Here is a 12,080-nt window from a genome sequence, read left to right as displayed (position 1 = left end):
CTTTTACTTACCAAAATTGTCCTGGTGGTTACTTTCTACCCTGCCAGCTGCAGCATTTGAGGAGCTGTGCAGTGCCCCTAAGAAAACACAGGGTTTGCTCTAGTCAGTGATTTCCCTGTCTCTGAAGAAGTGCCCTCTCTGGACCTACTCAGAGCAGTAGATCCTACAACTGATGTAAAGCAGTGGCATGAGCTGATTAATGGCAGGGCTCACCAGAGCTGACGTTTGGGGTTACATTTTTTGAAAGACACTTCTGAAACTGAGCCTCTAATGTTATTTTACAGCCTTTTTTTTATGCCTTGAAATTCCTCGAGCAATACAGAATGTTATTTTTCCTTTTTATCAAATTTTAAGGGTATTTCAGCAATTAAACTTGGTGCACTGCAGCCAAAACACATAGTACAGTTGGGTTCTTTGGCTTGATAGATGGCAATTCTTCCTATGTTAGAACAGAGCAAATATTACTGTGTTTGGCACTTTGTGAAAAGAAAATTCCAGAAGAAGATGGGAAAAATATGCAAGATTGGGACAATTTTTGACATGTCAGTGGATGGTGAATATAAATTGTTGTTCTACTGGTGAGGATCCATCTTGTACTTCCAAATACATCCTGGAAGATGTTCCACCAAGTGCCTGCTTTCAAATTCAGTGCTGATCCTGGACTTGCAGATTTGTTGTTCATGATCTGAAAGAGGAAAGATGGAAATGGAATATACTGGCAGTGATTATCCAGTGTGGCCCCAGAGCCAACCTGTGCATAGATAGCACATGTAATGGTTTTTTTTTTCTGGAAGCTTGGAGTTTTCCAGGCAGTAGCTCACTCTATGGGCTAATGCCTTCTGGGTAGTTTGGACAGGGAAAACAATATGAGACTAAGATGCTGTTGTGTTTTTGGGGGAGCCATGTGACATTCCTGCTTTTCAGCAAACATTTAATTAGGATTTGTGACTCTCAGGAGCTGCGTAACGAGCCAAATAGTTGCTGGATTTAAGACTCCCTGAATACTCCTTTGAGCCACTGGAACTGTCCCAGTGCTGTGAAACCTGAGGGTCAACATTGCCTTCAGAAAAGTTCCCAAATGCAGAATTTTTAATGTCCAGTGGTTAATCCCACCTGTTAGGAGATCTCTCCTCATCCATAATTTTCAGGTGATTCCTCTGTTGCATCCTCATGGGCAGTGACAGGTTTGCTGTCAAAGTCAGGGGCAGCATTTGGGCTCCTCAGTGTTGGGAACAGGCAGGAAGCAAAGGGAATTAATGACAGTTTGAGCTCTGAGTAGGAATTCTGTGGCTGGTTTAGTTCCTTGGAGTCCTGCAGCAATGCTCTAACACTGGGTTTAATGTGGATTCAGTACAAAATTTCATTGTCAGAGTATTTAGCTGTAAATTATGATCTCATTTAAAAGGCTCCATTTCATGTGTAGTTCTTAAAAAGCCCCAAAATTGTCTTTAGAAAGCTATTTTTACTTACTGCTTTAAATAACCATGTTTCCATGCTACACTCCATAGATGAAAACCTTACTGAGGAACTCCAACAAGGATTTCACTCCATGTTACACCTGCATTTAAAAGTATTAAAGGAAGTGTCCAGGGAGCTATCCCTGAGGGATGACTCCTGGAACCACCTTCCAGGTGCTGCCAGGGGGTTTTGGGAAGGAGCTGTTGAGTCTAGTCCAGAGCTGTTGGTGAATCCCAGTTCCTGTGGATGACTGATGACACAAAGTGAGTTTGGAGTTGTCTTAATTCCATGTTTCCTTAAACAGCTCCCATGGCCATGTGGCATTGACCAGACTATCTTTGGGAGCAGGTCTGGAAATGGAGCTTTCATCTTCCTCAGCCCTCCTGGGGAAAAATGAGGATGTTAATGGAGCAGTACTTAACAAAGCTAAACTGCTGCAACTTGTGCTTTTAATCTATCAGGGATAAAAATGTGCCTTTTTTTGGTCAGGACTGAACAGTTTCCCAGAACCAAACTTCAAAAAAGCAAGAGTTTAGCTGTCTAGAAAACAACATATGTATGTTGTTATACAAATATATATAGACTGTTATATAGAACATATAAACATGTAACTTCAGGGAATAACTTCAGTGAATATATGAACATTTATATCTCTGCTTTAATGGAACTGCCAGCAGAAGGAATCGTGAGTTCTCCTTAAAAATCCCACAAACAGAAGGGTAAATTTTAAGGCTAAATTTAAGAGTAAATTTAAAGGTAAATTTTATATTGCCTGAGATATGGGGTAATATAATATCAAATTAAAAGGTGTCATGTGTGACATTTTAGGTAGAAATTTCTGGCTAATTGGCAGTGAGTCACTTGAGGATGTTTTCCAGTATCATCCACAAATTAAACCATTTAGTGATTTTGGTGTTTATATTTATTTTTAAATTTTAAATTTATTTTACTTGATTTTATTTTTATCCTTATTTTTAAGGTCAGGCTGCAGTTGGAGCTCTCCCATGGTTCTGTGCCCAGCACAGCCTGGGTAGGTAGAACTGCAGAGCTCTCCATAAACAAGCTGTCAGGACTGTTTGGATAAGGGCTGGGGAAGGGACAATAATGAACCAAGTGTACAACAGAGTTTGAAAAGCCAAGTTTTCTCAGACCGTTTATTTTTAATGGGGTTCCCCAGATAGAAGGTGCTTTATTGTCTGTGATGCAAATAAACACAATGAGTTTGCAGGTCTGAGTCATTTGCAAAATATAATGAAATATTGGATATTCCTTCAAGAAAATCCAGGAGAAAATTAACTGTATAGGCTCTGATTAAAAGGCTAAATAAAGGCTGGAATTCCCTGTGGTTTCTTTAGGAAGTGGGTAAATATAGCGTTGTGCAGGTGTGAAGGGGATGTGGCATCCCAAGGACATGGGGCTGTTGGGAAAGGCTCCAGCTGCCCTTTCTGCCAGTCCCCCTGAGCTCAGAGCTTGGCAGGTCTGGTTTTTATCATTTCCCCATGTAGACTAAATAGAAAGAAATCCCAAATTAATGCCATCTTAATCAAAAGAAACAGTAAGAAGTTTGCTGTGTTACTAAAACCAGGCTTTGCTGTTGTGACAAATGACCTGCCCTGAAATCCTGCTGCTTTCAGGAGCCCAGAGTGCAGGTGTGGGGCTGGGAATGCCCACAGTGCCGTGGGCAGGTTTGGGCTCCCTTTTCCAGGGCTGCTCTGCAGAACATCTCCAGAAGGTGTGGGGGAACTCTCCAGCCTCTGCTCCTGACCATGGAGTTTGGCTTCAGGGTTGGTCCTGTAGTGCTCACCTGCTCTCTGTGTTCCTTGTATCCCTGTTTCCTTGCAGCTGGTTAAGGAATGAATTTAGCTGAACCAAGTCTAGTGCACTGTATATCCACTATATCCACAATATAACTCCTGGGTGATTTCTGTTTGAATTTGTCCATATTATTTTTCTACTCTCTGGTTGTGTGTTAACAAGGGACTTATAACCCTGTTTGTGGCAGTGCAGCCCCACAAGTGCTTGGCTGCTACTTTAAGTTTTCTTTTAAAAACAGATGACGTAAAATAATAAATATAATCATAGAATCATTAAGGTCGGAAAAGATCTTTAAAATCATCAAGTCCAAGTGTCAACCAACACCACCACCATGTTCACCATTAAACCATGTCCTCAAGTGCCACTTCCACATGTTTTATGAACACCACTGCCCTGGGCAGCTGTGCCAGGGCTGGACAACCCTTTCCATGAAGGAATTTTCCCTCATATCCAACCTGAACCTCCCCTGTGCAACTTGAGGCTGTTTCCTCTCATCCTGTCCCTTGTTCCCTGGGAGCAGAGCCTGACCCCCACCTGGCTCCCTGCTCCTGTCAGGGAGTTGCAGAGAGCCAGAAGGTCCCCCCTGAGCCTCCTTTCCTCCAGGCTGAGCCCCCCCAGCTCCCTCAAGCCGCTCCTGGTGCTCCAGACCCTTCCCCAGCTCTGTTCCCTTCCCTGGACACACTCGAGCCCCTCAATGTCTTTTTTGTCATGAGGGGCCCAGAACTAATACAATAATATTCAAATATTTCTGGATGGCCAAATGTGAGATGTTTCTTTTGTTTTAAGATGTCTGATTTCTTCTTGGCAATGAGGACCACTGGTACCACTGAGCACAAGGGCACGTTGCAGGGACTGTGTTTGGTGGCCGTGGCCCAGGTGTTCATCACACAAAACCATCTGAGGCATCCAAGTGCTCCTCAAGTACTAAAGGTTCTGTCCTCAAGCAGCCCCAACACAGAGTATATAAAGGAAAATGCTCCTTTCCACCCCCCTCTGCTTCCAGAAGGGTTTTGGTTTTGTTGCACAGAGCTGGTCCATGGAGGGAAGTCACCCTATCCAGCTTTCAGAGTTGCTGTTCTGTTCCTGCTACACCTTTAAGTGCCTTGGAGAGAAGGAGGCTCCAGGGAACTCATTGCTTCCAGTGCCTTAAGGAGGCTTAGAAAAAGGAGGGAGGGGGACTTACTTGGGCAGAGAGTGACAGGGCAAGGGGCAGTGGTTTTAAACTGGAAGAAAAAACGGTTAGGTGGGATACTGGGAAAGAATTTTTGGCTGGGAGGGTGGGGAGGCCCTGGCACAGGTTGCCCAGAGCAGCTGTGGCTGGCCCCTCCCTGGAAGTGTCCAAGGCCAGGTTGGAGGGGGCTTGGAGCAACCTGAGATAGTGGAAGGTGTCCCTGCCTATGGCAGGGGGTGCAACAAGATAGGTTTTAAGGCCTCTTCCAACCCAAACCAGTCTGGGATTCCCTGATTCTCTCCAGTCTCTCCATTCTCTCCATCCTACCTTCCTCCACTCCTGTTGGTTCCTCTCCGGTGTCTCAGCCACAGAAAGGATTGAAAGGATGCTGCAGTGGGATGCAGCTCCAATAACAAATCACTTGTGGAGTTTGAGGTTTGGATCTCAGCTTGGATCCCTCATCTTTTTCTTTGAGCAAAGTCCACAGCTGAGAATTGGCATCGAGTAGATTTTTTTAGAGAAGTAAAACTTTTAATGTGGAACCAACAGAAACTGTAAAAATAATTGTTAAAACACTGAAAAAAAAGATTCACTTTGACTCAGAGTATTTTATTAGAGCAAACCAAACCATCTTGCTTGGTTCTGGCTGTTTTAAGTTTTCAATTGTGTTCAGCAACAATTCGAAATGAAAGGTCATTTCAGCTGAAATAATGACTCTTTCCCTGAAGCCATTTAAAAAGGATTCAGAATGGTATGAAGCTTTTGTTTTTACATAAACAATTCATTAAGATCAACATGAACCTGCAAAAAAAAAAAAAGTGCCATCAATCAACATGTGTTTTTGCTTTAAAAAACAACGAAAAAAGAAAGCCAAGAGATGTGGGTTGATTATTTTGCACCAGCCCAGATTTATGGGTGGCTGTAAATCAGCTTCCCCCTCCCAGGTTGTAAAGGAGTGATAATGCTGCTCTTGTTCAAATTCTGTATTTAGATAGCAAAGGGTCTGCTGCAAGAACTGGATATATCTGAGGGGCCAGGCTGGATCCTGCTCCCAAATTTCCATGGATAATGGGAGGAAGCAACACAGCCAGTTCCCTTCGGAGACGGCAACTGCCAGATGACAGAACCCAAAAGAGGCCTTTTGGAGGCTTTATTTAATGAAAACAGTGCAAATGGTGAGAAATGTGGTCTCTCTCTTGATTCATTGCCTGGGCAGCCTTCAGCTGGGAATTAATTAATAACTTTGGGAGGTTATTTTTATAAGCCTTAAGTAGCAGGATATTATCTGGTCTGTCCCGGGGCTTCACCTCCTCGGAGCAGTAGCCAGGATGTCTGAGAGGGCTCGGAGGGCCTTGTCCCCCCTCTCAGCCCATCTGGTCCCTGGATGAGCTGTGCTGGGAGTGGGCTGGTCTTTGAAGTTTGTTTGGAGTCCTGTCTAGACTCCCAAAAAATTCCTTCCTCCCCAGCTTTGCTTTTCTATTAAGCAAAGCTAAAAACTTTTTAAAACTCTTGCCTCTGAAAAAAAAAAGTCATTTCTCATGCCAGTACCAGCTAAACTCTGGGAGACAAAAGCTTTTGGAATTCATGTGATGGCCCCTAAACTACCTTTTTTTTTTTTTTTTTATAAACCCACCCTGAAGGACTTCCTTTGCAGGCAGGAATAAAATCTCTGTACCTGTATGAGGGCAACCTGTTTTCTTTGGGTTCTATATGATAAAGAAACACCAAATTTTAGAGTTTTGCTTATTGTTTTTTTTAGATAACACTCGTGGTTAATCTCACAGATACTGGAGGAAGATAAGTTTTATTGCTTTAAAATGTGCACGGAAACCCACTCTATGGCATTGCTCAGTCATTGCTCATTTTGTTAAAATTTGTTCACATAACCAGAGATATTTTGGTTTTTTTAATCATAATGAACTGAAAAATTCAGAGTCAACTGTAGTATTTTCTTTTATAGATGGCTACTGTTGATTTTCCTTTTAATGTTTTTTAGCTTTTATGTGCAGTCATTATTCCTTGAGGTTAAAGCTTTTGGTGTTTATTCTACATTTATGTTTAATCTGAGTTTCAAAGTCCTGCAAATTATGAATGCATTTCTTTCAACCCAGTTTTCTTTCCTACAAACCTCTGTGCTGCTTGGAGCTGATCTCCAGGCTCAAACTCCTTGTTGCAGTGCCCATATTCTTTTTAAAAAAAAGGGGTTTTGTGAACAGGCTGCGCAGGTTTTGCTCACTTGAAGAATTGCAGAAACCACGGGGAATTTTGGCAGAGCTTTTTATCAGGCTGATCCACTGATCCAGATTTCTCAGAAGCTCTTTTTGACTTCCAGGATGTGCAGAAATCATGGTAAATTTTTGAAGTTAATTCTATTTGATATCTATTTAAAACGGCTGTGAACATTTCCTGACCCTTCACACGGACCGTGCTTGAAGCTGGCACGAATTTCATCTCAGAAATCCCATAAGAGATTTACTTTTCTTTTCCCCTTCCCTTCTTCTCCCCAGTCCAAACTCATCCCAGGTCCAAAGACAATGTTACACCAGTGGAATACAGGATAGAGGATTCTGAAAGCCTAAAGCACGTGCAAGGCCAGTAGATTATTGTTGGTTTTAGTTTCATTGGCAAAGGTGTAAAAGACAGCAAAGGGATCGATCCTCATCCCTGCTGCCAAAGAGGATCCACAATTTTGTGGTCACCTCTGTGCCTAAATTATTTGGAGAGAACAAGTCCCTAGTGGGGCTGCCTTATGGTGGAAATCTGATCCCAGAATCCCACAATTATTTAGGCTGGAAAAGGCTCCAAAATCATCGAGTCCAGCCTGTGCCTGATCCCCATTGTGTCACTCAGCCCAGAGCACTGAGTGCCACGTCCAGTTGTTCCTTGGACACCTCCAGGGATGGGGACTCCACCACCTGGATGCTCCTGTCCCATCTGAAGGGAGGGAGAAAGGAGTTCCCGTCCACAGTGCAGGGTGGGGAACTTCTCCCCATGTTTCATACCTGACCTGTCTCCCCTGGGAATGTAACCCTGCCAGGGAATGTAACCCTGCCAGGGAAGAAATCCTTACTCCAGCATTTTCAAAATTCCCCTTTCAATTAAACTGCTTTTCTTTTCCCCAGTTGACTCCTTATCTTTCCTCCAGCTTCTCTCACACAGACTTCCCAGGTGGCAAAATCTGACTTTCCTCTCAATCTCTGAGGTCAGAACAAAAACAAGGCGACTTCTTATTTTGGGGATGACTCAGTAACTGGAGAGTTACTCAGCTGGATCTGAACTTGCCAGGGAAAAGCAGTTGAATTCGTTAACTTTGGAAAGGTGTTTTTCGTCATGGAATGGGTGGGGCCAACCCAGCGCTGCCAAGTGGGAAAGAAGTTTTGCCAGAGGGAAAATCTAATGTTTCTCCCAGGTTGGGCTCCCAGCACAGCTCAGGCAGCTTTTCACCTGTGCAGGGAGGGGGAGAGGGAGGGGGAACTCGGGGCAGGATGTGGCACAGCACCCTGGGCAGGACCAAGATCCCATTTCTCCTTCCCTACTTCCAGGGATCCTCCTCTCTGAGGAACCAGTGGACACTCTGTATCTTTACAGGGGAAGGTACCTGGAGTCATCCTTTATATCCCAAACGCTCCTGTGAGTCCTCAGGGACCAACTGGGCTGGCCTTACTCCAGCTTAAGAAACTCCTTTTATTGTTGAGAGATACATGGAAAATGGGAGCCTGGCAAACCCAAAACAATCCAAGGGAAAAGAAGGGGTGGGATAAACCCTACACTTAAGGATAAACAATTCAAACTTTATTTTTACAAAATAGGACCATTTAAATAAGAATATTTTCATCTTGAAAATTTACAGCATTGAGATTTGTGAGAAAGATTGATTTATTTTCGATTATTTTTGTAAATAACTCCTATAGGTTTGTAGTCTGGCTTATTAAACCAGTTCTGTCTGGTTTGATCTTGTAAAAAAAGAAATATAGTAGTAGTAGGACACATTTGTAGTTAAAACAACTGTTTTATGTCTTGCTTTTGGGTAAAATAGAGAGTTTATTAGATGTGTTGCATTTCTGCTTATCTGGTGTGTCAGAGGCAGGGAGTTGTACTTTTGGGTGCACGTAGAGCATGAATTTTCCTTAGGACTGTTTTCCAAATTGCTTTTAAAGAGGTCTCAGAGGTAAATGGGGGGGTCCAGCTTTAGCCTGGACTTCCCAGGAGTGGGATTTGGCTCTTCTTTCCCTGCTCTGTGCAGTTTGGTGTCTCAGTGACTGTGGAAGAAGATCCTCCTGCAGCAGCTGCTGACTCAGGAAATCGTGGAACCTGCTCTCAGCGTTGTGCTGATGTGGTGTTCCAGTCATTAAACACAAAGGATTTGGGATAGCAAACACATGGGCCGGAATCTGGAATCTTCCCTGGGTGTCAGACACAATCTCCCTGACATGGAGCGCCCCGGGCTGTTGTGTCAGGTGATGTCACCACCCGGTGACATGATGGGCTGTGACAGCCAGCCCCAGGGAGGCACATGCCAGAGGGGGAGCTTGGGAGGGGGAGCTGGATGGATCCCATTCCTCTCTTGGGTGAACTGTGCACGGAAAAGTCTTGGCCAGCGATTTCTGCTGAAAACTGTGTGGGATCCCAGCCCTGGAGCTCTCTGGGAGCTGCTGTTGCTGGGGGTCACTGAAAGGTATTTTTGGACATATTTTCATCTAAAAGAGCAGTTCTTCTGGAAGAGACATGTGAGATGGGGGTGACACTTGTTCACACAAACACACATCAAAAATCTGTTGTGGCTTTGCCAGGAACTTGGCACTTTGTGCAGTGTCCAAGGTCCAACAAGCAGACCTTGGTTGCTGCTTCATGGAAACACTGGAGGATTAAGAAAAGTGACAGCAGAAGTGTCACATTGCTCGTGGACCGTGCTCTTTCACCCAGACTTTGTTGCTGGTGCCTGTGTAACCTGTACCTTTAGCCTGGAGGAAAGGAGGGTCAGGGGGAACCTCTCACCCTCTGCAACTCCCTGAGAGGAGAGTGAAGCCAGCTGGGGGTCGGGCTCTGCTCCCAGGGAACAAGGGACAGGATGAGAGGAAACGTCGTCAAACTGTGCTGGAGGGGGTCAGATTGGACATGAGGAGGAATTTCTTCCTGGAAAGGGTGTTCAGGCATTGGAAGGGGCTGCCCAGGGAGGTGGTGGAGTCCCCATCCCCAGAGGTGTCCAAGGAACAACTGGATGTGGCACTCAGTGCCCTGGGCTGGGTGACAAGGTGGGGATCGGGCACAGGTTGGACTCCATGATCCTGGAGGGCTTTTCCAACCTTAATTATTCTATGATTCTACAATAAAATGATGCACAGAAGGTAGAAATCAGATGAAAATGTAGATGGGAAGGAGCCTCTGGAGGTCACCTCACCTGACCTCCTGTCAGGGCTGACTTCAGAGTGGTCTCAAGTGGCCCATGAGCGGTTCTGTCTGGTGTAAAAAATGTGCAAAGGTGGAGGTGCTCCAGCCTCTCTGGGCCCCTGTTCAGCTATTCCTGACAGAAAAGATATCCCATTCAGCTGCTGAGGAAAAGTGACCTTATGGTTTAAGGGCTGACTCCAGGGATTCCCATCATTCCTCATACAAACGCATCCACCCTGTGACCTGGGTAAGGGTCTTGATTTTCCTGTGCCTCTCTGGTGCATCTGCAAACATGATGACAACACTTCATTCCTTTCTTTGCACCATCCATTAAGCTGCAAGTTTGGGAATTGTGTGTTAATGTGTTCAGACAGTGGCTGGGGCTTCTCAGGGATCCTCAGGTAGGACTCTGATGTGAAGTGACAGCAAAGGGCCCACAAGACAAAAAGCTGCACAAATATTTCTGAGATGATCTGAAAACACCCCGAGTTGTTCACAAGGTAAATGTCAAATACCTCAACTGCATGTTCTAAAGGAACCAAGTTGCTCCTGCTATAGGAGTCTAAATATCTTCCCTTTTTTTATCTGTGAAGTTTCATCTCACTGGTGATTATTAGGAGTGTTAATCCTTCTTACTTCCCCTTGCAGCTTTCTAAGGAAGCTGGTGTTCAGGCAAGGAGGGAAAAGATGCAGTGGGCTTCAGGTTATTGGGAATACAATAGTATGGAAGTGGTTTTGCTTTATATAGGGAACTGCTAATTGGGTGTTAGGGGCTGCTAACTTTATAGTCTTGTAAAACTGCTGCAACTGAAGCTGCCACTTGTATAAAGTCTCCAGGGGGAAAGGCAAGTTTTCATGTCACTCCATGGAAAAGGTTAAGAAACAAACAGAAAGAACAGTTGTTTTGGTGTTTGTGCTTCAGCAATTCACTGGTCTGTGATTTAAACAGGATTTCAGGCAACCTTGTGGTGTTTGCAAACTGGTTGTAAGTGCTCATTCTGAAACAGCAGAACAAATTTTAAAATGCCATGGACTTAATTTGCATGTGACCAGACCCAACTCAAGGTTCCCATTCCCTCTCCCTGTTTTCAGAGAGCCAGGAAGTTGAAATTCTCCAGAAAGGTTATTCCAGCAGAACCCAGAGTTTGTATTGTGGGCACAGACATGGGTTCTTCCAGAAGAGGCTGTTTCATAGAATCATGGAATCCTAAGAATGGTTTGAGTTGAAAGGGACCTCAAAGCCCATCTAATTCCACCTCCTGCCATGGGCAGGGACACCTTCCACTAGCCCAGGTTGCTCCAAGCCCTGTCCAACTTGGCCTTGGACACTTCCAGGGATGGGGAATCCACATCCACAACAATCTGTGTGTCTGCCTGGAGCACCCATTTTGCTCATTAGTTGATTCCCAGTGAACTGTCATTCCCAGGAGAGGGCACAGTGGAAGTTCTGCTTGGAAATGCTGTTTCTCATCCTGTCTGGATCCTGTTACTGATGTAAAACAGTGTCAATATTTTCTACCCTCAGAGGTAGAAAGAGCCTGTTGTTTTAAATACAGACTACTCATAGTTTCCCCTCCTTTTTTCTTGCATAAATAACAGGAATAACAGTGAAAGGGTCTTGAGGGTTTTTAGAAATCAGATCTCTCTGAGAAAAAAAAGCATCATTTCCTTAACTTCTGAGATGTGTTAAGAGTGTATAAATCTGTGTATTGGGCCTTGAGGGACTGCACTGCTGGACTTGTGCAGGTGCACACGGTAGGAAAAGCAATAAAACACCCGAAGTGCTCTGTACTCTGGATTTATTCAGATCTATTGCTGTGTTTTCGTGGATGGAAACTGCACCACCAGAGATGACCCACCTCCTTGGAAATGATGGAATGTGTTTTGTGTGTGCACAAAATGTGAGGTTAAGAATAAACCATTCCTAGGTTTAACCTTCATTTTTTTTCCGAGATAGACCCTGAAGGTGTCAGTTTTATAAATATGGCAGTGTTATTAGAGGTGTTGAGTGCTTCCCTCTCACTCTGCTTCCAGGGACACTGTGGTTTGATATGGAGTGGCTGATCTTTGCAGCCCTGGAAATGTGATCCAGGTGAATCTCGGTGATTTATGGCCTTGAAGTGACACTGCCAAGTGTCTTACACTCAGAAAGACAGAAAATGCCATTAGAAAATGGGTGTGAGGTGACCAGTGCTCCCCAGGTGACAAATGTCTGTGTGTCCCTTTGCATTTGAGAAATTAGGAACAA

At 44.4% G+C, this 12,080-nt stretch overlaps 1 protein-coding gene across 2 annotated transcripts in view; it reads left to right on the top strand.

Annotated features, from left to right (window-relative positions):
• The window catches only part of ROR1 (receptor tyrosine kinase like orphan receptor 1), a 147,988-nt gene that overhangs the window by 50,826 nt on the left and 85,082 nt on the right, over positions 1-12,080 (top strand). Inside the window, exon 1 of one of the 2 annotated variants that reach the window (XM_029959701.1) lies at positions 8,947-9,119. The exons of the other annotated variant lie outside the window; for it this stretch is intronic. The gene's annotated coding sequence lies outside the window, so the exon portion shown is untranslated. Of the gene's footprint in view, positions 1-8,946; positions 9,120-12,080 lie in introns of those variants that run through there. 2 annotated transcript variants of the gene reach the window in all.

The sequence above is a fragment of the Manacus vitellinus genome, unplaced genomic scaffold (genome assembly GCF_001715985.3).
Source record: "Manacus vitellinus isolate BGI_N305 unplaced genomic scaffold, ASM171598v3 scaffold_21_pilon, whole genome shotgun sequence".
NCBI lineage: Eukaryota > Metazoa > Chordata > Aves > Passeriformes > Pipridae > Manacus > Manacus vitellinus.
This window is presented reverse-complemented; position numbering and strand designations above follow the sequence as displayed.